Consider the following 27,786-nt stretch of genomic DNA (forward strand, 5'->3'; position numbering starts at 1 on the left):
ATGTGGCTCAATCATCTTCAGTTTAAAAATTAAAATGGATAAAATTTTCTCTTGAAGTTTATCAAATATGAAAATTCACATCCGAATTGACAATAAACAGGATTTTTAATTCAATTGCTCAAGGAAGTTTCGATTACCAACACAAAAACTTCAAAAGTGGTACTTTATGCCACAACTTTGGTCCTGCTAGGGTTAAAATATTGAATTATTATGCTTTTCAGAAAATGAAGAGCGTTTTAATTATTACATTTCGCCTAAAGGATCAAAACTTAATTTTTCGAGAAATTCACGTTCAATGCTAATACTCACTTCAGACTCATTTTCTATACAGTCCATGCCAGAGATGATTTTCTTTAAAATGTTGATTTATTGAGCATTTCACACCCTGAAAAGCTTTATATTTCTGACATTTGGACTATAGGATGAATACTTCATTCTTCGAGAAATTCGCATAAAATAAGGATATTCGTTTGAAACTCATTTCTTTCCACAGAGCAAGCCAGAGATGATTTATTTTAAAAATGTTGTATTATTTTGCTTTTCAGAGCCTGAAAAACGTTTTAATTCTAACATTCGACATTAGGATGAAAACATAATTTTTCGAGAAATTCGCCTTAAATGATGATATTTGTTTGAAACGAATCTTCTCTAAAAACCAACCAACCAATGAGATGATTCTCATCAAAATGTTGTATTATTATGCCCTTCAGAGCCCTAAAACGTTTTAATTTTGACATTTAGACTATAAGATCTAAACTGAATTTTTCCAGAAATTCGCGTTCAATGCCAATAGTCACATGAAATTGATTTTTGATACAAAACAAGCCAGAACCGATTTTCAGAAAAATGTTTTATTATTATGTTTTTCAGAGCCTGAAAGGCGTTTTAATTCTAACATTTCGACAATAGTATTAAAACTTGATTTATAGAGAAATTCGCATTCAATCCTAATATTTCTTTGTAACTCATTTTCTCTACAGACCAAGCCAAAGATCATTTTTTTTAAGATATTGAATTATTATGTTTCAGAGCTTGAAGAGCGTTTTAATTATTACATTTCGCCTAAAGGATCAAAACATGATTTTTCGAGATATTCGCGTTCAATGCTAATTTTCGTTAGAAAATAAAGTTCTCTACAGACCTAGCTGGAGATGATTTTCATTAAAATGTTGAATTATTAAGCTTTTCACACCCTTAAAAGCTTTTTACTTCTGACATTTGGAATAGGAAGAATACTTGATTTTTAGAGAAATACGCTTTCAATGCTAGTACTCGTTTGAAACTCTTTTTCTCTACAGACCAAGCGAGGGTTGATTTTATTAAAATGTTGTATTCTTATGCTTTTCAGAGCCTGAAAAGGATTTTAATTTTAAAATTTCCACATTAGCATGAAAAATTAATTTTTCGAGAAATTCGTGTTCAGTGCTAATCTTTGTTTGAAATTAATTTTCTCCATAGACCAACCCAGAGATGATTGTCAACAAAATGTTGTATTATTATGCCTTTCAGAGCGTGAAAAACGATTTTATTTGGACATTTCTCATTCAATGCTAATATTTGTTTGAAACTCGTTTTCTCTACAGACCAAACCAAAGATGATTTTCTTTAACACTAACAGGACAAAGTCTTGAACCCTTAAATGATGGATTAAAGTTGGCATTTTGTGCCACCTTACTATTCCGCTACATTTGTTATTTATTTTCCACTGTAAGAATGTTTTGTTTAATATAACTCATAGTTTGTATATTTTTAATGTTTGTTAAGTATTTTTTATTTGGAAATGTACATCTGCATATTTATTATTAACAATAATAGAATATATATCATTATAACATTGTAACACATTTCAGTTCTACATTGTCAGTATATTAGAGTTCCTCAGCATTACTCACTATTATTAGAAATTACACAGTTGTCACAGATCTGAACTTCCATGCAGTGTCTTCCACACACACATTTACCACAGTCATTGCATGAAATTGTAGTTCTTGAGAGTTTGTTTCTTCTTTCTCCATTGGAAATGCAAATGTAACACGAATTTCCTTTTCTCGAAGCAGCTGCATAAGTACAAATATCTTTGGGATTGTCAACCGTTGACCTAATTTTCCTTTGAAGAACGTTTTCCATTGTATTTGCATTCAATCCCTCAATGTTCTTTGCTCTATCTGCTACATAATTCTTGTTGCATAATTGGTTCACATCTGGCTCTATGGAATTGCTGTATATCCCTGCGTCCACTCTTGTGAAACTGATTTTGTGGGAAGGACCATTGAGAAACACTTTCCGTCAAATGATGCCAAATGAATTGAAGAGATGGCAGGAAACCGGATTAAATGTCGTGGTGCAATCATGTGTTTTAAATTCCAACAATTGAGCATCAAAGAACAGCTTTACAGCTGTTTATTGTTTCAGAAGTGTATCTATCATTGTACTACTTCTAAAAGGCTGCGGTGACTTCGCACTCTTGGCAGTGATATGATAGGTTGCACTTTCCTTGCAGAGCCCCAGGGCTCCACGGAGCACACTTTCAGAATTGCTGTCTTTAAACAACACAGGATGTTGAATACAAGAGAGTAAAATGGTGAGTCCTGAGGCTTCACCCTGAAAAAGCATGATATTATCTCCATAGCATACTATAACGTTAGTTTCTTACCCAAATGGTCCCAACATAGCAAAATGTTACAAAATTTTTCTCAATTTTACATTTTTCCACAGTTTTAAGTTTTTTCAGCTTTGTCCCCTGAAAAACGTAAAATCGAGGTTCAGCATCGTAACGAGACATCATTGATCAAAACACTACTTTGCAAAATTGTTCACCTTCATGTTACCTACGGCTCACTTGTAGATATTTAATGTACATTGCAAGGATTGAATTGTAAAAATGTAAAGTTTGTTAATCAATAGATTGCAACGACTAGTTCAGAATAGAATAAATTTTGAATTTAATTTTTTGGGTCTGTTCTATGTGTTGTTGATTGATTTGCAGTAAATTGCAGCAAAAGTTTTTCTACCTTCAACTGAAGTTTTGTGTGTTATGTTAGTTCTGTAGTATTTGGTTTGGTAAGTGTTAATGTTTGTAAATATTCTTTAGTGGCGGGGCCCGATCGTACAACCTCGAAAATTATAACTTTAGATTTCAGTGTTTAACGTATCATCGAGTTTATATAAATTACAGGGTGTCTTATCAGTCTGGAATCATCTGGGAATTTACTTTTTCTGGCGAAGACATGGAAATTTAGTGTGTTTCGGGAAGATTAACGTTTTTGTGTTAGTGCATTAAAAGTAGGTTTTTGAACAAAGAAAGAAAGGACAAGCAGGACATTGCAAATTTGTTGTGGACAAACTATACTTCAATTTTGTACACTGAGTATATTACCGGTAATTATAATGGACGATGTATATTAAATTCTCTTGGGCCCAAGTTCCTTTTGTTTTATTGCGATTTCATCATGCTACAAGTGCAATTTTTACATGGACCGACATACTGTGGAGTTTTAGCGATTGCTTAAGATTTTGTTCAATATATGTTTTCGTGGTTAGGTTAAGCAGGTCAGCTTTGGGTACTACTTTACTCTATCGGAGACACCTATCAATTATTTATTTCGCAATTTTTTACATTGGTAACGTACCATTCTGCATTGCGGAACATTTCATTAGGTAAAATAATGAATTTCTAACGAAATTAGCTAATGTCTATTTCTTATATTAACGAGTACTTACTGTTGTTCCTTTATTTCCCACAAACCATCCACGGGTAGCATCAAAAACCATTGATGTTAGCCCAAAAATTCACGATAACCCCACGAACCATCACGGGGACGAGGGATACCTACTAGGTTAGGTTAGGCCTGTTAGGTTAGGTTCCATTAGCACTTCTTTCGTTCAATTTAGCATATACGGACAATAGGAGAGCATACTGTGCTCTCGTGCAGAAAGCAAATTGTGGCAGCAGCAATAGCGCGTCGGAAATAGATTTTCGTAGAAAAACAGATGCATTCCCATTAAAATGGATCAAAACTACATTCCCGAACACCAACAACGCTACAGAAAATGATTTGCGCAAGTACTTTCTCCTGTAAATTTGAAGAAATCCGTCTCCAGTATAGTAGTGTTACCCAGCTTTGATTCTCATAGCATTAAAATAAAGGGTTCCTCTATTCTCATATCCTCTATTTTAGGTATTATTTCTCTCCATTGTACTTTATTCTCTTGCTTTCCTTTATCGATCTTACTTTCGAGGGTTTGCATCTTCTTATTACTCTCCTCTAATTCTTCCCTAACTTCTTGTCGCTCTTTAATTATCATTTCTCTAAATTTAAAGTTTCTTTTACTATTGTTTCTTCTGTCGCAATCTTCATTTCTACTTCATCTATTTTGGAAATGTTAATATCTATCTGTTTCTTATTTGCCAAGCCTAATGTGTTTCTGTTTGTCTTGTGTAGTATCGGTGGTGTGTATGTATGTGTCTTGTGTTGTAGTTGTTCTGTCTAGTATGTTTGTTTTGTGTTGCGTAGTAGTTGTGTTGTCTAATTTGTTTGTGTTTGTCTTGTGTAGTAGTTGTGGTGTGTAGTTTGTGTATATATTGTGTAGTAGTTATGATGTGTTTGTGTTTATATTGTGTTATAGTTGTGATGTGTTTGTGTTTATATTGTGTTATAGTTGTGATGTGTTTGTGTGTGTCTTGTGTAGTAATTGTACTGTGTAATGTGTTCGTGTTCGTCTTGTGTAGTAATTGTGCTGTCTAATGTGTTTGTGTTGGTCTTGTGTAGTAGTTCCTCCATTCATATTAGGGGTTAGGCGTAGAGCTGACAACTCTGCACTGTAAAAAGACATGTCAAGAAACAGCAATATAAGGCCATGGATGTTCCCAAGGTAAAATATTCCGGAGGTAAAATAGTCCACCGTTCGGGTCTCCGGGTGGGGACTACTTTGGGAGGTCCTTGGACTAAGGATAAGATCTACATTATGAATAAGGATATTAAATTAGGCACCTGGAATGTTCTGAGCCTTTACCGGCCTGAGGCATTTCAGTGTACAGTTAATGAGATAGTTAAGTATAAATTAGATGTAGTAGCTGTCCAGGAAGTTAGGTGGCCAGGAGAAGGGAATTGTAAAACTAAAAATTATACTTTTTTCTATGGTGGTACTGAAAATCATAATTTTGGAACAGGCTTTTTCATAAATAATAGAATTATATCGGCTCTTAAAACAGTAGAATTTATTAATGATAGTATATCATATGCATTTTTACAGGGTAGGTGGTGTAAAATTATTTTAATAAACATACACGCACCAACGGAAGATAATGATGATAATACTAAAGATGATTTTTATACAGAGTTAGAACAGGTTCTTGATAAATTTTCTCAGTATGATATGAAAATTCTGTTAGGTGACTGTAATGCACAGATTGGCAAAGAAGAGACATTTAAACCCACGATTGGTAAAGAAAGTCTTCATGCATTAAGTAATGATAATGGTATAAGATTGATTACTTTTGCAACCTCAAAGAATTTAATTGTGAAAAGTACCACTTTTTAACATAAAGATATCCATAAATATACCTGGTCTTCTCCAGATGGTAAAACTCATAATCAGATAGATCATATTCTCATTGATAAGAGAAGGCATACTAGTATAATTGACGTTCGTAAAAATAGAGGTGCTGACTGTGCCAGTGACCATTATTTAGTAATTGCTAAATTAAGAGAAAGACTCTCGGTGATAAATTATAAGCAACAAAATCTAAAAGTTCTAAATTTTGATACAGGAAAGTTTACTGATGAAAGAATTAAGAAAGATTACCAAATTAAACTGTCAAATAGATTTGATGTTTTGCAGGATTTAAATGATGATGAAAACATAAATGAAACTGACGTAAATAAGAATTGGGAGCACATCCGTAATGCTATAGAATCAGCAGCTAAAGAAAGTATAGGATACCATAAACCGAGAAAAAGTAAGCCATGGTTTGATAATGAATGTGATAATCTAATAGAAATAAGAAATCAAGCTAGACTTAGGTGGTTAAATAACTCTGATGATACAAATCTAAACAATTATAGTAGAATAAAGCGAGAAGTTAACCGCACGTTTAGAAGTAAAAAAAGAGATTACTTGAAAAGCAAAATTAACGAAATTGAAACAAACAGCAAAAACAAAAATATCAGAGATTTATATAAAGGTGTAAATGAGTTTAGAAAGAGGTGGCAACCTAAAGTAAACTTGATAAAAGATCAAGACGGTGATTTTCTAGATGACCCAAGCGATATTCTAAATATGGAAGAACTACTTTAATGGCCTTTTAAATGTCCATGTAGGAGATAAATCGGAAGTAAATGAAATACACACAGCAGAACCATTAGTTCCAGAACCTAACTTGACTGAAGTTAAAGATGCTATTAAAAGGCTAAAGAATTACAAAGCACCTGGTATTGATTTAATACCAGCTGAGTTAATTAAATATGTCAAATTCATAAATTAATTTGTTTAATATGGAATAAAGAAGAAATCCCTCAACAGTGGAAAGAATCCATAATTGTTCCTGTGTTTAAAAAAGGTGATAAAATGAACTGCAATAATTACCGTGGAATTTCTCTACTCTCAACAACATACAAAATATTGTCTAACATTATTTTAAGAAGACCAACCCCATATGCTAATGAAATTATAGGTGATTATCAATGCGGATTTAAACGTAACAGATCAACTACAGATCAAATTTTTCACATCAGACAGACACTTGAAAAAATGTGGAATATAATCAAAATATCCATCAGCTACTCATTGATTTCAAAAAAGCATATGATTCACTCAAAAGAGATAAATTATATAATATATTAGTAGAGTTTGGAATACCTAAGAAGCTTGTTAGTATGATAAAAATATGCACCAGTAAAACAGAAAGTAAAATTCGTTTGGGTATTAATATGTCTGACAAATTTACAATTCATGATGGGTTAAAACAAGGAGATGCATTATCTCCATTGCTCTTTAATTTTGCCTTAGAATATGCTGTTAGGAAGGTAAAAGAAACTAAAGAAGGACTAAAATTAAATGGTATGACTCAGTTGTTAGCATATGCAGATGATGTAGACTTACTGGAGGATGATGTGAATACAATTAAGAATAATGCTAAAATATTTTTGAAAACTGCTAAAGAGATAGGTTTGGAAGTTAACAAGGAGAAAACTAAATATATGCTTACAGGCCGAAACCAAGTGTTAGGTAATAATCAAAATCTAATTATTGATAGCAACTCGTTTGAACCAGTTTCCAAATTCAAATACTTAGGAGTAATATTAACAAATGAAAATTATATTAAAGAGGAAATAAAAAGTAGGATTAATTCAGGAAATGCATGTTACTTCTCTTTCATAAACTTATGTCTTCTCGTTTAATATCTAAGAAACTGAAAGTTAAAATATACAAAACAGTAATTTTGCCTGTAGTATTATATGTATGTGAATCTTGGTCCCTTACATTGAAAGAGGAACATAAATTGAGAGTATTTGAAAATAAGATCCTTAGGAAAATCTTTGGACCTAAAAGGGATGAGGAGACAGGTGAGTGGAGAAGGTTACGTAATTTTGAACTACATAATTTGTATTCATGACCAGATATTATTAGAATAATTAAATCAAGAAGACTTAGGTGGGCAGTCCATGTGGCACGAATGGGAGAGGAAAGAGGAGTTTACAGGAATCTTATTGGGAAAGAGACCTGTAGGAAGGCCAAGACGAAGATGGAGGGACAACGTTGAGTTGGACCTAAGGGAAATCGGTAGGGATGGAAAAGAGTATATAGATCTTGCTCAAGATAGGGAAAGATGGAAGGCCTCTGTTGCTGCAGCCATGAACCTTCGGGTTTAAGAAGGCTAGAGTTAGTTAAGTGAGTTAGTCTATCTGCTACATGTGGCTCAATCATCTTCAGTTTAAAAATTAAAATGGATAAAATTTTCTCTTGAAGTTTATCAAATATGAAAATTCACATCCGAATTGACAATAAACAGGATTTTTAATTCAATTGCTCAAGGAAGTTTCGATTACCAACACAAAAACTTCAAAAGTGGTACTTTATGCCACAACTTTGGTCCTGCTAGGGTTAAAATATTGAATTATTATGCTTTTCAGAAAATGAAGAGCGTTTTAATTATTACATTTCGCCTAAAGGATCAAAACTTAATTTTTCGAGAAATTCACGTTCAATGCTAATACTCACTTCAGACTCATTTTCTATACAGTCCATGCCAGAGATGATTTTCTTTAAAATGTTGATTTATTGAGCATTTCACACCCTGAAAAGCTTTATATTTCTGACATTTGGACTATAGGATGAATACTTCATTCTTCGAGAAATTCGCATAAAATAAGGATATTCGTTTGAAACTCATTTCTTTCCACAGAGCAAGCCAGAGATGATTTATTTTAAAAATGTTGTATTATTTTGCTTTTCAGAGCCTGAAAAACGTTTTAATTCTAACATTCGACATTAGAATGAAAACATAATTTTTCGAGAAATTCGCCTTAAATGATGATATTTGTTTGAAACGAATCTTCTCTAAAAACCAACCAACCAATGAGATGATTCTCATCAAAATGTTGTATTATTATGCCCTTCAGGGCCCTAAAACGTTTTAATTTTGACATTTAGACTATAAGATCTAAACTGAATTTTTCCAGAAATTCGCGTTCAATGCCAATAGTCACATGAAATTGATTTTTGATACAAAACAAGCCAGAACCGATTTTCAGAAAAATGTTTTATTATTATGTTTTTCAGAGCCTGAAAGGCGTTTTAATTCTAACATTTCGACAATAGTATTAAAACTTGATTTATAGAGAAATTCGCATTCAATCCTAATATTTCTTTATAACTCATTTTCTCTACAGACCAAGCCAAAGTTCATTTTCTTTAAGATATTGAATTATTATGTTTCAGAGCTTGAAGAGCGTTTTAATTATTACATTTCGCCTAAAGGATCAAAACATGATTTTTCGAGATATTCGCGTTCAATGCTAATTTTCGTTAGAAAATAAAGTTCTCTACAGACCTAGCTGGAGATGATTTTCATTAAAATGTTGAATTATTAAGCTTTTCACACCCTTAAAAGCTTTTTACTTCTGACATTTGGAATAGGATGAATACTTGATTTTTAGAGAAATACGCTTTCAATGCTAGTACTCGTTTGAAACTCTTTTTCTCTACAGACCAAGCCAGGGTTGATTTTATTAAAAATGTTATATTCTTATGCTTTTCAGAGCCTGAAAAGCATTTTAATTTTAAAATTTCCACATTAGCATGAAAAATTAATTTTTCGAGAAATTCGTGTTCAGTGCTAATCTTTGTTTGAAATTAATTTTCTCCATAGACCAACCCAGAGATGATTGTCAACAAAATGTTGTATTATTATGCTTTTCAGAGCGTGAAAAACGATTTTATTTGGACATTTCTCATTCAATGCTAATATTCGTTTGAAACTCGTTTTCTCTACAGACCAAACCAAAGATGATTTTCTTTAACCCTAACAGGACAAAGTCTTGAACCCTTAAATGATGGATTAAGGTTGGCATTTTGTGCCACCTTACTATTCCGCTACATTTGTTATTTATTTTCCACTATAAGAATGTTTTGTTTAATATAACTCATAGTTTGTATATTTTTAATGTTTGTTAAGTATTTTTTATTTGGAAATGTACATCTGCATATTTATTATTAACAATAATAGAATATATATCATTATAACATTGTAACACATTTCAGTTCTACATTGTCAGTATATTAGAGTTCCTCAGCATTACTCACTATTATTAGAAATTACACAGTTGTCACAGATCTGAACTTCCATGCAGTGTCTTCCACACACACATTTACCACAGTCATTGCATGAAATTGTAGTTCGTGAGATTTTGTTTCTTCTTCTTTCTCCATTGGAAATGCAAATGTAACACCTATTTCCTTTTCTCGAAGCAGCTGCATAAGTAGATAATATATCTATGGGATTGTCAACCGTTGACCTAATTTTCCTTTGAAGAACGTTTTTTATTGTATTTGCATTCAATCCCTCAATGTTCTTTGCTCTATCTGCTACATAATTCTTGTTGCATAATTGGTTCACATCTGGCTCTATGGAATTGCTGTATATCCCTGCGTCCACTCTTGTGAAACTGATTTTGTGGGAAGGACTATTGAGAAACACTTTCCGTCAAATGATGCCAAATGAATTGAAGAGATGGCAGGAAACCGGATTAAATGTCGTGGTGCAATCATGTGTTTTAAATTCCAACAATTGAGCATCAAAGAACAGCTTTACAGCTGTTTATTGTTTCAGAAGTGTATCTATCATTGTACTACTTCTAAAAGGCTGCGGTGACTTCGCACTCTTGGCAGTGATATGATAGGTTGCACTTTCCTTGCAGAGCCCCAGGGCTCCACGGAGCACACTTTCAGAATTGCTGTCTTTAAACAACACAGGATGTTGAATACAAGAGAGTAAAATGGTGAGTCCTGAGGCTTCACCCTGAAAAAGCATGATATTATCTCCATAGCATACTATAACGTTAGTTTCTTACCCAAATGGTCCCAACATAGCAAAATGTTACAAAATTTTCCTCAATTTTACATTTTTCCACAGTTTTAAGTTTTTTCAGCTTTGTCCCCTGAAAAACGTAAAATCGAGGTTCAGCATCGTAACGAGACATCATTGATCAAAACACTACTTTGCAAAATTGTTCACCTTCATGTTACCTACGGCTCACTTGTAGCTATTTAATGTACATTGCAAGGATTGAATTGTAAAAATGTAAAGTTTGTTAATCAATAGATTGCAACGACTAGTTCAGAATAGAATAAATTTTGAATTTAATTTTTTGGGTCTGTTCTATGTGTTGTTGATTGATTTGCAGTAAATTGCAGCAAAAGTTTTTCTACCTTCAACTGAAGTTTTGTGTGTTTTGTTAGTTCTGTAGTATTTGGTTTGGTAAGTGTTAATATTTGTAAATATTCTTTAGTGGCGGGGCCCGATCGTACAACCTCGAAAATTATAACTTCAGATTTCAGTGTTTAACGTATCATCGAGTTTATATAAATTACAGGGTGTCTTATCAGTCTGGAATCATCTGGGAATTTACTTTTTCTGGCGAAGACATGGAAATTTAGTGTGTTTCGGGAAGATTAACGTTTTTGTGTTAGTGCATTAAAAGTAGGTTTTTGAACAAAGAAAGAAAGGACAAGCAGGACATTGCAAATTTGTTGTGGACAAACTATACTTCAATTTTGTACACTGAGTATATTACCGGTAATTATAATGGACGTTGTATATTAAATTCTCTTGGGCCCAAGTTCCTTTTGTTTTATTGCGATTTCATCATGCTACAAGTGCAATTTTTACATGGACCGACATACTGTGGAGTTTTAGCGATTGCTTAAGATTTTGTTCAATATATGTTTTCGTGGTTAGGTTAAGCAGGTCAGCTTTGGGTACTACTTTACTCTACCGGAGACACCTATCAATTATTTATTTCGCAATTTTTTACATTGGTAACGTACCATTCTGCATTGCGGAACATTTCATTAGGTAAAATAATGAATTTCTAACGAAATTAGCTAATGTCTATTTCTTATATTAACGAGTACTTACCGTTGTTCCTTTATTTCCCACAAACCATCCACGGGTAGCCAAAAAAACCATTGATGTTAGCCCAAAAATTCACGATAGCCCCACGAACCATCACGGGGACGAGGGATACCTACTAGGTTAGGTTAGGCCTGTTAGGTTAGGTTCCATTAGCACTTCTTTCGTTCAATTTAGCATATACGGACAATAGGAGAGCATACTGTGCTCTCGTGCAGAAAGCAAATTGTGGCAGCAGCAATAGCGCGTCGGAAATAGATTTTCGTAGAAAAACAGATGGATTCCCATTAAAATGGATCAAAACTACATTCCCGAACACCAACAACGCTACAGAAAATGATTTGCGCAAGTACTTTCTCCTGTAAATTTGAAGAAATCCGTCTCCAGTATAGTAAAGTGTTACCCAGCTTTGATTCTCATAGCATTAAAATAAAGGGTTCCTCTATTCTCATATCCTCTATTTTAGGTATTATTTCTCTCCATTGTACTTTATTCTCTTGCTTTCCTTTATCGATCTTACTTTCGAGGGTTTGCATCTTCTTATTACTCTCCTCTAATTCTTCCCTAACCTCTTGTCGCTCTCTAATTATCATTTCTCTAAATTTTAAATTTCTTTTACTATTGTTTCTTCTGTCGCAATCTTCATTTCTACTTCATCTATTTTGGAAATGTTAATATCTATCTGTTTCTTATTTGCCAAGCCTAATGTGTTTCTGTTTGTCTTGTGTAGTATCGGTGGTGTGTATGTATGTGTCTTGTGTTGTAGTTGTGCTGTCTAGTATGTTTGTTTTGTCTTGCGTAGTAGTTGTGCTGTCTAATTTGTTTGTGTTTGTCTTGTGTAGTAGTTGTGGTGTGTAGTTTGTGTATATATTGTGTAGTAGTTATGATGTGTTTGTGTTTATATTGTGTTATAGTTGTGATGTGTTTGTGTTTATATTGTGTTATAGTTGTGATGTGTTTGTGTGTGTCTTGTGTAGTAATTGTACTGTCTAATGTGTTCGTGTTCGTCTTGTGTAGTAATTGTGCTGTCTAATGTGTTTGTGTTTGTCTTGTGTAGTAGTTCCTCCATTCATATTGGGGGTTAGGCGTAGAGCTGACAACTCTGCACTGAAAAAAGACATGTCAAGAAACAGCAATATAAGGCCATGGATGTTCCCAAGGTAAAATATTCCGGAGGTAAAATAGTCCCCCGTTCGGATCTCCGGGTGGGGACTACTTTGGGAGGTCCTTGGACTAAGGATAAGATCTACATTATGAATAAGGATATTAAATTAGGCACTTGGAATGTTCTGAGCCTTTACCGGCCTGAGGCATTTCAGTGTACAGTTAATGAGATAGTTAAGTATAAATTAGATGTAGTAGCTGTCCAGGAAGTTAGGTGGCCAGGAGAAGGGAATTGTAAAACTAAAAATTATACTTTTTTCTATGGTGGTACTGAAAATCATAATTTTGGAACAGGCTTTTTCATAAATAATAGAATTATCTCGGCTCTTAAAACAGTAGAATTTATTAATGATAGGATATCATATGCATTTTTACAGGGTAGGTGGTGTAAAATTATTTTAATAAACATACATGCACCAACGGAAGATAAAGATGATAATACTAAAGATGATTTTTATACAGAGTTAGAACAGGTCTTTGATAAATTTTCTTAGTATGATATGAAAATTCTGTTAGGTGACTGTAATGCACAGATTGGCAAAGAAGAGACATTTAAACCCACGATTGGTAAAGAAAGTCTTCAAGCATTAAGTAATGATAATGGTATAGGATTGATTACTTTTGCAACCTCAAAGAATTTAATTGTGAAAAGTACCACTTTTAAACATAAAGATATCCATAAATATACCTGGTCTTCTCCAGATGGTAAAACTCATAATCAGATAGATCATATTCTCATTGATAAGAGAAGGCATACTAGTATAATTGACGTTCGTACACATAGAGGTGCTGACTGTGCCAGTGACCATTATTTAGTAATTGCTAAATTAAGAGAAAGACTCTCAGTGATAAATCATAAGCAACAAAATCTAAAAGTTCTAAAATTTGATACAGGAAAGTTTACTGATGAAAGAATTAAGAAAGATTACCAAATTAAACTGTCAAATAGATTTGATGTTTTGCAGGATTTAAATGATGATGAAAACATAAATGAAACTGACGTAAAAAAGAATTGGGAGCACATACGTAATGCAATAGAATCAGCAGCTAAAGAAAGTATAGGATACCATAAACCGAGAAAAAGTAAGCCATGGTTTGATAATGAATGTGATAATCTAATAGAAATAAGAAATCAAGCTAGACTTAGGTGGTTAAATAACTCTGATGATACAAATCTAAACAATTATAGTAGAATAAAGCGAGAAGTTAACCGCACGTTTAGAAGTAAAAAAAAGAGATTACTTGAAAAGCAAAATTAACGAAATTGAAACAAACAGCAAAAACAAAAATATCAGAGATTTATATAAAGGTGTAAATGAGTTTAGAAAGGGGTGGCAACCTAAAGTAAACTTGATAAAAGATCAAGACGGTGATTTTCTAGCTGACCCAAGCGATATTCTAACTAGATGGAAGAACTACTTTAATGACCTTTTAAATGTCCATGTAGGAGATAAATCGGAAGTAAATGAAATACACACAGCAGAACCATTAGTTCCAGAACCTAACTTGACTGAAGTTAAAGATGCTATTAAAAGGCTAAAGAATTACAAAGCACCTGGTATTGATTTAATACCAGCTGAGTTAATTAAATATGTCAAATTCATAAAATAATTTGTTTAATATGGAATAAAGAAGAAATCCCTCAACAGTGGAAAGAATCCATAATTGTTCCTGTGTTTAAAAAAGGTGATAAAATGAACTGCAATAATTACCGTGGAATTTCTCTACTCTCAACAACATACAAAATATTGTCTAACATTATTTTAAGAAGACCAACCCCATATGCTAATGAAATTATAGGTGATTATCAATGCGGATTTAAACGTAACAGATCAACTACAGATCAAATTTTTCACATCAGACAGACACTTGAAAAAATGTGGAATATAATCAAAATATCCATCAGCTACTCATTGATTTCAAAAAAGCATATGATTCACTCAAAAGAGATAAATTATATAATATATTAGTAGAGTTTGGAATACCTAAGAAGCTTGTTAGTATGATAAAAATATGCACCAGTAAAACAGAAAGTAAAATTCGTTTGGGTATTAATATGTCTGACAAATTTACAATTCATGATGGGTTAAAACAAGGAGATGCATTATCTCCATTGCTCTTTAATTTTGCCTTAGAATATGCTGTTAGGAAGGTAAAAGAAACTAAAGAAGGACTAAAATTAAATGGTATGACTCAGTTGTTAGCATATGCAGATGATGTAGACTTACTGGAGGATGATGTGAATACAATTAAGAATAATGCTAAAATATTTTTGAAAACTGCTAAAGAGATAGGTTTGGAAGTTAACAAGGAGAAAACTAAATATATGCTTACAGGCCGAAACCAAGTGTTAGGTAATAATCAAAATCTAATTATTGATAGCAACTCGTTTGAACCAGTTTCCAAATTCAAATACTTAGGAGTAATATTAACAAATGAAAATTATATTAAAGAGGAAATAAAAAGTAGGATTAATTCAGGAAATGCATGTTACTTCTCTTTCATAAACTTATGTCTTCTCGTTTAATATCTAAGAAACTGAAAGTTAAAATATACAAAACAGTAATTTTGCCTGTAGTATTATATGTATGTGAATCTTGGTCCCTTACATTGAAAGAGGAACATAAATTGAGAGTATTTGAAAATAAGATCCTTAGGAAAATCTTTGGACCTAAAAGGGATGAGGAGACAGGTGAGTGGAGAAGGTTACGTAATTTTGAACTACATAATTTGTATTCATGACCAGATATTATTAGAATAATTAAATCAAGAAGACTTAGGTGGGCAGTCCATGTGGCACGAATGGGAGAGGAAAGAGGAGTTTACAGGAATCTTATTGGGAAAGAGACCTGTAGGAAGGCCAAGACGAAGATGGAGGGACAACGTTGAGTTGGACCTAAGGGAAATCGGTAGGGATGGAAAAGAGTATATAGATCTTGCTCAAGATAGGGAAAGATGGAAGGCCTTTGTTGCTGCAGCCATGAACCTTCGGGTTTAAGAAGGCTAGAGTTAGTTAAGTTAGTTAGTCTATCTGCTACATGTGGCTCAATCATCTTCAGTTTAAAAATTAAAATGGATAAAATTTTCTCTTGAAGTTTATCAAATATGAAAATTCACATCCGAATTGACAATAAACAGGATTTTTAATTCAATTGCTCAAGGAAGTTTCGATTACCAACACAAAAACTTCAAAAGTGGTACTTTATGCCACAACTTTGGTCCTGCTAGGGTTAAAATATTGAATTATTATGCTTTTCAGAGAATGAAGAGCGTTTTAATTATTACATTTCGCCTAAAGGATCAAAACTTAATTTTTCGAAAAATTCACGTTCAATGCCAATACTCACTTCAGACTCATTTTCTATACAGTCCATACCAGAGATGATTTTCTTTAAAATGTTGATTTATTGAGCTTTTCACACCCTGAAAAGCTCTATATTTCTGACATTTGGACTATAGGATGAATACTTGATTCTTCGAGAAATTCGCATAAAATAAGGATATTCGTTTGAAACTCATTTCTTTCCACAGAGCAAGCCAGAGATGATTTATTTTAAAAATGTTGTATTATTTTGCTTTTCAGAGCCTGAAAAACGTTTTAATTCTAACATTCGACATTGGGATGAAAACATAATTTTTCGAGAAACTCGCCTTAAATGATGATATTTGTTTGAAACGAATCTTTTCAAAAAACCAACCCAGAGATGATTCTCATCAAAATGTTGTATTATTATGCCCTTCAGAGCCCTAAAACGTTTTAATTTTGACATTTAGACTATAAGATCAAAACTGAATTTTTCGAGAAATTCGCGTTCAATGCCAATAGTCACATGAAATTGATTTTTGATACAAAACAAGCCAGAACCGATTTTAGAAAAATGTTTTATTATTATGTTTTTCAGACCCTGAAAGGCGTTTTAATTCTAACATTTCGACAATAGTATTAAAACTTGATTTATCGAGAAATTCGCATTCAATCCTAATATTCCTTTGTAACTCATTTTCTCTACAGACCAAGCCGGAGATCATTTCTTTTAAGATATTGAATTATTATGTTTCAGAGCTTGAAGAGCGTTTTAATTATTACATTTCGCCTAAAGGATCAAAACATGATTTTTCGAGAAATTCGCGTTCAATGCTAATTTTCGTTAGAAAATAAATTTCTCTACAGACCTAGCTAGAGATGATTTTCATTAAAATGTTGAATTATTAAGCTTTTCACACCCTTAAAAGCTTTTTATTTCTGACTTTTGGAATAGGATGAATACTTGATTTTTAGAGAAATACGCCTTCAATGCTAGTACTCGTTTGAAACTCTTTTTCTCTACAGACCAAGCCAGGGTTGATTTTATTAAAAATGTTGTATTCTTATGCTTTTCAGAGCCTGAAAAGCATTTTAATTTTAAAATTTCGACATTAGCATGAAAAATTAATTTTTCGAGAAATTCGTGTTCAGTGCTAATCTTTGTTTGAAATTAATTTTCTCCATAGACCAACCCAGAGATGATTGTCAACAAAATGTTGTATTATTATGCTTTTCAGAGCGTGAAAAACGATTTTATTTGGACATTTCGCATTCAATGCTAAAATTCGTTTGAAACTCGTTTTCTCTACAGACCAAACCAAAGATGATTTTCTCTAACCCTAACAGGACTAAGTCTTGATCTCTTAGATGATGGATTAAGGTTGGCATTTTGTGCCACCTTACTATTCCGCTACATTTGTTAGTTATTTTCCAATATAAGAATGTTTTGTTTAATATAACTCATAGTTTGTATATTTTTAATGTTTGTTATGTATTTTTTATTTGGAAATGTACATCTGCATATTTATTATTAACAATAATAGAATATATATCATTATAACATTGAAACACATTTCAGTTCTACATTGTCAGTATATTAGAGTTCCTCAGCATTACTCACTATTATTAGAAATTACACAGTTGTCACAGATCTGAACTTCCATGCAGTGTCTTCCACACACACATTTACCACAGTCATTGCATGAAATTGTAGTTCGTGAGATTTTGTTTCTTCTTCTTTCTCCATTGGAAATGCAAATGTAACACCTATTTCCTTTTCTCGAAGCAGCTGCATAAGTAGATAATATATCTATGGGATTGTCAACCGTTGACCTAATTTTCCTTTGAAGAACGTTTTCCATTGTATTTGCATTCAATCCCTCAATGTTCTTTGCTCTATCTGCTACATAATTCTTGTTGCATAATTGGTTCACATCTGGCTCTATGGAATTGCTGTATATCCCTGCGTCCACTCTTGTGAAACTGATTTTGTGGGAAGGACCATTGAGAAACACTTTCCGTCAAATGATGCCAAATGAATTGAAGAGATGGCAGGAAACCGGATTAAATGTCGTGGTGCAATCATGTGTTTTAAATTCCAACAATTGAGCATCAAAGAACAGCTTTACAGCTGTTTATTGTTTCAGAAGTGTATCTATCATTGTACTACTTCTAAAAGGCTGCGGTGACTTCGCACTCTTGGCAGTGATATGATAGGTTGCACTTTCCTTGCAGAGCCCCAGGGCTCCACGGAGCACACTTTCAGAATTGCTGTCTTTAAACAACACAGGATGTTGAATACAAGAGAGTAAAATGGTGAGTCCTGAGGCTTCACCCTGAAAAAGCATGATATTATCTCCATAGCATGCTATAACGTTAGTTTCTTACCCAAATGGTCCCAACATAGCAAAATGTTACAAAATTTTCCTCAATTTTACATTTTTCCACAGTTTTAAGTTTTTTCAGCTTTGTCCCCTGAAAAACGGAAAATCGAGGTTCAGCATCGTAACGAGACATCATTGATCAAAACACTACTTTGCAAAATTGTTCACCTTCATGTTACCTACGGCTCACATGTAGCTATTTAATGTACATTGCAAGGATTGAATTGTAAAAATGTAAAGTTTGTTAATCAATAGATTGCAACGACTAGTTCAGAATAGAATAAATTTTGAATTTAATTTTTTGGGTCTGTTCTATGTGTTGTTGATTGATTTGCAGTAAATTGCAGCAAAAGTTTTTCTACCTTCAACTGAAGTTTTGTGTGTTTTGTTAGTTCTGTAGTATTTGGTTTGGTAAGTGTTAATGTTTGTAAATATTCTTTAGTGGCGGGGCCCGATCGTACAACCTCGAAAATTTTAACTTCAGATTTCAGTGTTTAACGTATCATCGAGTTTATATAAATTACAGGGTGTCTTATCAGTCTGGAATCATCTGGGAATTTACTTTTTCTGGCGAAGACATGGAAATTTAGTGTTTCGGGAAGATTAACGTTTTTGTGTTAGTGCATTAAAAGTAGGTTTTTGAACAAAGAAAGAAAGGACAAGCAGGACATTGCAAATTTGTTGTGGACAAACTATACTTCAATTTTGTACACTGAGTATATTACCGGTAATTATAATGGACGTTGTATATTAAATTCTCTTGGGCCCAAGTTCCTTTTGTTTTATTGCGATTTCATCATGCTACAAGTGCAATTTTTACATGGACCGACATACTGTGGAGTTTTAGCGATTGCTTAAGATTTTGTTCAATATATGTTTTCGTGGTTAGGTTAAGCAGGTCTCTACCGGAGACACCTATCAATTATTTATTTCGCAATTTTTTACATTGGTAACGTACCATTCTGCATTGCGGAACATTTCATTAGTTAAAATAATGAATTTCTAACGAAATTAGCTAATGTCTATTTCTTATATTAACGAGTACTTACTGTTGTTCCTTTATTTCCCACAAACCATCCACGGGTAGCATCAAAAACCATTGATGTTAGCCCAAAAATTCACGATAACCCCACGAACCATCACGGGGACGAGGGATACCTACTAGGTTAGGTTAGGCCTGTTAGGTTAGGTTCCATTAGCACTTCTTTCGTTCAATTTAGCATATACGGACAATAGGAGAGCATACTGTGCTCTCGTGCAGAAAGCAAATTGTGGCAGCAGCAATAGCGCGTCGGAAATAGATTTTCGTAGAAAAACAGATGCATTCCCATTAAAATGGATCAAAACTACATTCCCGAACACCAACAACGCTACAGAAAATGATTTGCGCAAGTACTTTCTCCTGTAAATTTGAAGAAATCCGTCTCCAGTATAGTAAAGTGTTACCCAGCTTTGATTCTCATAGCATTAAAATAAAGGGTTCCTCTATTCTCATATCCTCTATTTTAGGTATTATTTCTCTCCATTGTACTTTATTCTCTTGCTTTCCTTTATCGATCTTACTTTCGAGGGTTTGTAAAGAAAGTCTTCATTCATTAAGTAATGATAATGGTATAAGATTGATTACTTTTCCAACCTCAAAGAATTTAATTGTGAAAAGTACCACTTTTAAACATAAAGATATCAATAAATATACCTGGTCTTCTCCAGATGGTAAAACTCATAATCAGATAGATCATATTCTCATTGATAAGAGAAGGCATACTAGTATAGTTGACCTTCGTACACATAGAGGTGCTGACTGTGCCAGTGACCATTATTTAGTAATTGCTAAATTAAGAGAAAGACTCTCAGTGATAAATTATAAGCAACAAAATCTAAAAGTTCTAAAATTTGATACAGGAAAGTTTACTGATGAAAGAATTAAGAAAGATTACCAAATTAAACTGTCAAATAGATTTGATGTTTTGCAGGATTTAAATGATGATGAAAACATAAATGAAACTGACGTAAATAAGAATTGGGAGCACATCCGTAATGCAATAGAATCAGCAGCTAAAGAAAGTATAGGATACCATAAACCGAGAAAAAGTAAGCCATGGTTTGATAATGAATGTGATAATCTAATAGAAATAAGAAATCAAGCTAGACTTAGGTGGTTAAATAACTCTGATGATACAAATCTAAACAATTATAGTAGAATAAAGCGAGAAGTTAACCGCACGTTTAGAAGTAAAAAAAGAGATTACTTGAAAAGCAAAATTAACGAAATTGAAACAAACAGCAAAAACAAAAATATCAGAGATTTATATAAAGGTGTAAATGAGTTTAGAAAGGGGTGGCAACCTAAAGTAAACTTGATAAAAGATCAAGACGGTGATTTTCTAGCTGTCCCAAGCGATATTCTAACTAGATGGAAGAACTACTTTAATGGCCTTTTAAATGTCCATGTAGGAGATAAATCGGAAGTAAATGAAATACAAACAGCAGAACCTATAGTTCCAGAACCTAACTTGACTGAAGTTAAAGATGCTATTAAAAGGCTAAAGAATTACAAAGCACCTGGTATTGATTTAATACCAGCTGAGTTAATTAAATATGGTGGAAATTCATTAATATGTCAAATTCATAAAATAATTTGTTTAATATGGAATAAAGAAGAAATCCCTCAACAGTGGAAAGAATCCATAATTGTTCCTGTGTTTAAAAAAGGTGATAAAATGAACTGCAATAATTACCGTGGAATTTCTCTACTCTCAACAACATACAAAATTTGTCTAACATTATTTTAAGAAGACTAACCCCATATGCTAATGAAATTATAGGTGATTATCAATGTGGATTTAAACGTAACAGATCAACTACAGATCAAATTTTTCACATCAGACAGACACTTGAAAAAATGTGGAATATAATCAAAATATCCATCAGCTACTCATTGATTTCAAAAAAGCATATGATTCACTCAAAAGAGATAAATTATATAATATATTAGTAGAGTTTGGAATACCTAAGAAGCTTGTTAGTATGATAAAAATATGCACCAGTAAAACAGAAAGTAAAATTCGTTTGGGTATTAATATGTCTGACAAATTTACAATTCATGATGGGTTAAAACAAGGAGATGCATTATCTCCATTGCTCTTTAATTTTGCCTTAGAATATGCTGTTAGGAAGGTAAAAGAAACTAAAGAAGGACTAAAATTAAATGGTATGACTCAGTTGTTAGCATATGCAGATGATGTAGACTTACTGGAGAATGATGTGAATACAATTAAGAATAATGCTAAAATATTTTTGAAAACTGCTAAAGAGATAGGTTTGGAAGTTAACAAGGAGAAAACTAAATATATGCTTACAGGCCGAAACCAAGTGTTAGGTAATAATCAAAATCTAATTATTGATAGCAACTCGTTTGAACCAGTTTCCAAATTCAAATACTTAGGAGTAATATTAACAAATGAAAATTATATTAAAGAGGAAATAAAAAGTAGGATTAATTCAGGAAATGCATGTTACTTCTCTTTCATAAACTTATGTCTTCTCGTTTAATATCTAAGAAACTGAAAGTTAACATATACAAAACAGTAATTTTGCCTGTAGTATTATATGTATGTGAATCTTGGTCGCTTACATTGAAAGAGGAACATAAATTGAGAGTATTTGAAAATAAGATCCTTAGGAAAATCTTTGGACCTAAAAGGGATGAGGAGAAAGGTGAGTGGAGAAGGTTACATAATTTAGAACTACATAATTTGTATTCATGACCAGATATTATTAGAATAATTAAATCAAGAAGACTTAGGTGGGCAGTCCATGTGGCACGAATGGGAGAGGAAAGAGGAGTTTACAGGAATCTTATTGGGAAAGAGACCTGTAGGAAGGCCAAGACGAAGATGGAGGGACAACGTTGAGTTGGACCTAAGGGAAATCGGTAGGGATGGAAAAGAGTATATAGATCTTGCTCAAGATAGGGAAAGATGGAAGGCCTTTGTTGCTGCAGCCATGAACCTTCGGGTTTAAGAAGGCTAGAGTTAGTTAAGTTAGTTAGTCTATCTGCTACATGTGGCTCAATCATCTTCAGTTTAAAAATTGAAATGGATAAAATTTTCTCTTGAAGTTTATCAAATATGAAAATTCACATCCGAATTGACAATAAACAGGATTTTTAATTCAATTGCTCAAGGAAGTTTCGATTACCAACACAAAAACTTCAAAAGTGGTACTTTATGCCACAACTTTGGTCCTGCTAGGGTTAAAATATTGAATTATTATGCTTTTCAGAGAATGAAGAGCGTTTTAATTATTACATTTCGCATAAAAGATCAAAACTCAATTTTTCGAGAAATTCACGTTCAATGCTAATACTCACTTCAGACTCATTTTCTATACAGTCCATGCCAGAGATGATTTTCTTTAAAATGTTGATTTATTGAGCTTTTCACACCCTGAAAAGCTTTATATTTCTGACATTTGGACTATAGGATGAATACTTGATTCTTCGAGAAATTCGCATAAAATAAGGATATTCGTTTGAAACTCATTTCTTTCCACAGAGCAAGCCAGAGATGATTTATTTTAAAAATGTTGTATTATTTTGCTTTTCAGAGCCTGAAAAACGTTTTAATTCTAACATTCGACATTAGGATGAAAACATAATTTTCGAGAAATTCGCCTTAAATGATGATATTTGTTTGAAACGAATCTTCTCTAAAAACCAACCAACCAATGAGATGATTCTCATCAAAATGTTGTATTATTATGCCCTTCAGAGCCCTAAAACGTTTTAATTTTGACATTTAGACTATAAGATCAAAACTGAATTTTTCCAGAAATTCGCGTTCAATGCCAATAGTCACATGAAATTGATTTTTGATACAAAACAAGCCAGAACCGATTTTCAGAAAAATGTTTTATTATTATGTTTTTCAGAGCCTGAAAGGCGTTTTAATTCTAACATTTCGACAATAGTATTAAAACTTGATTTATCGAGAAATTCGCATTCAATCCTAATATTCCTTTGTAACTCATTTTCTCTACAGACCAAGCCAAAGATCATTTTTTTTAAGATATTGAATTATTATGTTTCAGAGCTTGAAGAGCGTTTTAATTATTACATTTCGCCTAAAGGATCAAAACATGATTTTTCGAGAAATTCGCGTTCAATGCTAATTTTCGTTAGAAAATAAAGTTCTCTACAGACCTAGCTAGAGATGATTTTCATTAAAATGTTGAATTATTAAGCTTTTCACACCCTTAAAAGCTATTTACTTCTGACATTTGGAAAAGGATGAATACCTGATTTTTAGAGAAATACGCTTTCAATGCTAGTACTCGTTTGAAACTCTTTTTCTCTACAGACCAAGCCAGGGTTGATTTTATTAAAAATGTTGTATTCTTATGCTTTTCAGAGCCTGAAAAGCATTTTAATTTTAAAATTTCCACATTAGCATGAAAAATTAATTTTTCGAGAAATTCGTGTTCAGTGCTAATCTTTGTTTGAAATTAATTTTCTCCATAGACCAACCCAGAGATGATTGTCAACAAAATGTTGTATTATTATGCTTTTCAGAGCGTGAAAAACGATTTTATTTGGACATTTCGCATTCAATGCTAAAATTCGTTTGAAACTCGTTTTCTCTACAGACCAAACCAAAGATGATTTTCTTTAACCCTAACAGGACAAAGTCTTGATCCCTTAAATGATGGATTAAGGTTGGCATTTTGTGCCACCTTACTATTCCGCTACATTTGTTATTTATTTTCCACTATAAGAATGTTTTGTTTAATATATCTCATAGTTTGTATATTTTTAATGTTTGTTAAGTATTTTTTATTTGGAAATGTACATCTGCATATTTATTATTAACAATAATAGAATATATATCATTATAACATTGTAACACATTGTCAGTATATTAGAGTTCCTCAGCATTACTCACTATTATTAGAAATTACACAGTTGTCACAGATCTGAACTTCCATGCAGTGTCTTCCACACACACATTTACCACAGTCATTGCATGAAATTGTAGTTCGTGAGATTTTGTTTCTTCTTCTTTCTCCATTGGAAATGCAAATGTAACACCTATTTCCTTTTCTCGAAGCAGCTGCATAAGTAGATAATTTTATAGGATTTCAACCGTTGACCTAATTTTCCTTTGAAGAACGTTTTCCATTGTATTTGCATTCAATCCCTCAATGTTCTTTGCTCTATCTGCTACATAATTCTTGTTGCATAATTGGTTCACATCTGGCTCTATGGAATTGCTGTATATCCCTGCGTCCACTCTTGTGAAACTGATTTTGTGGGAAGGACCATTGAGAAACACTTTCCGTCAAATGATTCCAAATGAATTGAAGAGATGGCAGGAAACCGGATTAAATGTCGTGGTGCAATCATGTGTTTTAAATTCCAACAATTGAGCATCAAAGAACAGCTTTACAGCTGTTTATTGTTTCAGAAGTGTATCTATCATTGTACTACTTCTAAAAGGCTGCGGTGACTTCGCACTCTTGGCAGTGATATGATAGGTTGCACTTTCCTTGCAGAGCCCCAGGGCTCCACGGAGCACACTTTCAGAATTGCTGTCTTTAAACAACACAGGATGTTGAATACAAGAGAGTAGAATGGTGAGTCCTGAGGCTTCACCCTGAAAAAGCATGATATTATCTCCATAGCATACTATAACGTTAGTTTCTTAACCAAATGGTCCCAACATAGCAAAATGTTACAAAATTTTCCTCAATTTTACATTTTTCCACAGTTTTAAGTTTTTTCAGCTTTGTCCCCTGAAAAACGTAAAATCGAGGTTCAGCATCGTAACGAGACATCATTGATCAAAACACTACTTTGCAAAATTGTTCACCTTCATGTTACCTACGGCTCACTTGTAGCTATTTAATGTACATTGCAAGGATTGAATTGTAAAAATGTAAAGTTTGTTAATCAATAGATTGCAACGACTAGTTCAGAATAGAATAAATTTTGAATTTAATTTTTTGGGTCTGTTCTATGTGTTGTTGATTGATTTGCAGTAAATTGCAGCAAAAGTTTTTCTACCTTCAACTGAAGTTTTGTGTGTTTTGTTAGTTCTGTAGTATTTGGTTTGGTAAGTGTTAATGTTTGTAAATATTCTTTAGTGGCGGGGCCCGATCGTACAACCTCACGATAGCCCCACGAACCATCACGGGGACGAGGGATACCTACTAGGTTAGGTTAGGCCTGTTAGGTTAGGTTCCATTAGCACTTCTTTCGTTCAATTTAGCATATACGGACAATAGGAGAGCATACTGTGCTCTCGTGCAGAAAGCAAATTGTGGCAGCAGCAATAGCGCGTCGGAAATAGATTTTCGTAGAAAAACAGATGCATTCCCATTAAAATGGATCAAAACTACATTCCCGAACACCAACAACGCTACAGAAAATGATTTGCGCAAGTACTTTCTCCTGTAAATTTGAAGAAATCCGTCTCCAGTATAGTAAAGTGTTACCCAGCTTTGATTCTCATAGCATTAAAATAAAGGGTTCCTCTATTCTCATATCCTCTATTTTAGGTATTATTTCTCTCCATTGTACTTTATTCTCTTGCTTTCCTTTATCGATCTTACTTTCGAGGGTTTGCATCTTCTTATTACTCTCCTCTAATTCTTCCCTAACCTCTTGTCGCTCTCTAATTATCATTTCTCTAAATTTTAAAGTTTCTTTTACTATTGTTTCTTCTGTCGCAATCTTCATTTCTACTTCATCTATTTTGGAAATGTTAATATCTATCTGTTTCTTATTTGCCAAGCCTAATGTGTTTCTGTTTGTCTTGTGTAGTATCGGTGGTGTGTATGTATGTGTCTTGTGTTGTAGTTGTGCTGTCTAGTATGTTTGTTTTGTCTTGCGTAGTAGTTGTGCTGTCTAATTTGTTTGTGTTTGTCTTGTGTAGTAGTTGTGGTGTGTAGTTTGTGTATATATTGTGTAGTAGTTATGATGTGTTTGTGTTTATATTGTGTTATAGTTGTGATGTGTTTGTGTTTATATTGTGTTATAGTTGTGATGTGTTTGTGTGTGTCTTGTGTAGTAATTGTACTGTGTAATGTGTTCGTGTTCGTCTTGTGTAGTAATTGTGCTGTCTAATGTGTTTGTGTTTGTCTTGTGTAGTAGTTCCTCCATTCATATTGGGGGTTAGGCGTAGAGCTGACAACTCTGCACTGTAAAAAGACATGTCAAGAAACAGCAATATAAGGCCATGGATGTTCCCAAGGTAAAATATTCCGGAGGTAAAATAGTCCCCCGTTCGGATCTCCGGGTGGGGACTACTTTGGGAGGTCCTTGGACTAAGGATAAGATCTACATTATGAATAAGGATATTAAATTAGGCACCTGGAATGTTCTGAGCCTTTACCGGCCTGAGGCATTTCAGTGTACAGTTAATGAGATAGTTAAGTATAAATTAGATGTAGTAGCTGTCCAGGAAGTTAGGTGGCCAGGAGAAGGGAATTGTAAAACTAAAAATTATACTTTTTTCTATGGTGGTACTGAAAATCATAATTTTGGAACAGGCTTTTTCATAAATAATAGAATTATCTCGGCTCTTAAAATAGTAGAATTTATTAATGATAGGATATCATGTGCATTTTTACAGCGTAGGTGGTGTAAAATTATTTTAATAAACATGCATGCACCAACGGAAGATAAAGATGATAATACTAAAGATGATTTTTATACAGAGTAAGAACAGGTCACTGAGAGTCTTTCTCTTAATTTAGCAATTACTAAATAATGGTCACTGTCACAGTCAGCACCTCTATGTGTACGAACGTCAATTATACTAGTATGCCTTCTCTTATCAATGAGAATATGATCTATCTAATTATGAGTTATACCATCTGGAGAAGTCCAGGTATATTTATGGATATCTTTATGTTTAAAAGTGGTACTTTTCACAATTAAATTCTTTGAGGTTGCAAAAGTAATCAATCTTATACCATTATCATTACTTAATTCATGAAGACTTTCTTTACCAATCGTGGGTTGAAATGTCTCTTCTTTACCAATCTGTGCATTACAGTCACCTAACAGAATTTTCATATCATACTGAGAAAATTAATCAAAGACCTGTTCTAACTCTGTATAAAAGTCATATTAGGTATTATCATCTTTATCTTCCGTTGGCGCATGTATGTTTATTAAAATAATTTTACACCACCTACCCTGTAAAATTGCATATGATAGCCTATCATTAATAAATTCCACTGTTTTAAGAGCCGAGATAATTCTATTATTTATGAAAAAGCCTGTTCCAAAATTGTAA

The sequence above is a fragment of the Lepisma saccharinum genome, chromosome 29 (assembly GCF_977018435.1).
Source record: "Lepisma saccharinum chromosome 29, izLepSacc3.1, whole genome shotgun sequence".
NCBI classification, from domain to species: domain Eukaryota; kingdom Metazoa; phylum Arthropoda; class Insecta; order Zygentoma; family Lepismatidae; genus Lepisma; species Lepisma saccharinum.